Source organism: Fonticula alba, assembly GCF_000388065.1.
Source record: "Fonticula alba strain ATCC 38817 unplaced genomic scaffold supercont2.7, whole genome shotgun sequence".
NCBI classification, from domain to species: Eukaryota; order Rotosphaerida; family Fonticulaceae; genus Fonticula; species Fonticula alba.
The window spans coordinates 2,052,044-2,052,491 of record NW_009242977.1 but is presented as its reverse complement, the minus strand read 5'-3'; positions in this window follow the sequence as shown (position 1 = coordinate 2,052,491).

Below are 448 nucleotides of genomic sequence, written 5' to 3'. Positions count from 1 at the left end.
GGGGAGTATGGAAGGGGCGGAGGGGATGGGACGGAGGAGGCCTGGGGCGGAGGATATGCCCGGAAATAAGGCCCTGCCGAGCTAGCCGCCAGATTATGAAGGTCCCTCGCGCGCCCGATCCAACCCGGTCTCCCTGGAGCCCGGGAGTGGAGGCAACAGAGGCGGCGCACGGGGGGGGGGGGGGTGACACATTACATGCGGCCCGACGTCAGTAGGGCAAGAAGGGACCAGGGTCGGGCCCGGGAGGGGGGAGATCCCTCGAAAAGAAAAGAAAAAAAGAGAGCATAGCCAGGGACAAGAGTGCGTCTGTCCCCCGGGAGTGCCCCCCCCCCCCCCTCTGTCCCGCCCCACCCGAGAAAAGGGCCAGGGAGGCGAATGTCTCCAGGACCAACTGCCCACGGATTAACTGACAAAACGTTGCTCCCGGGCGCGCCGTTGCCCCCGCGCT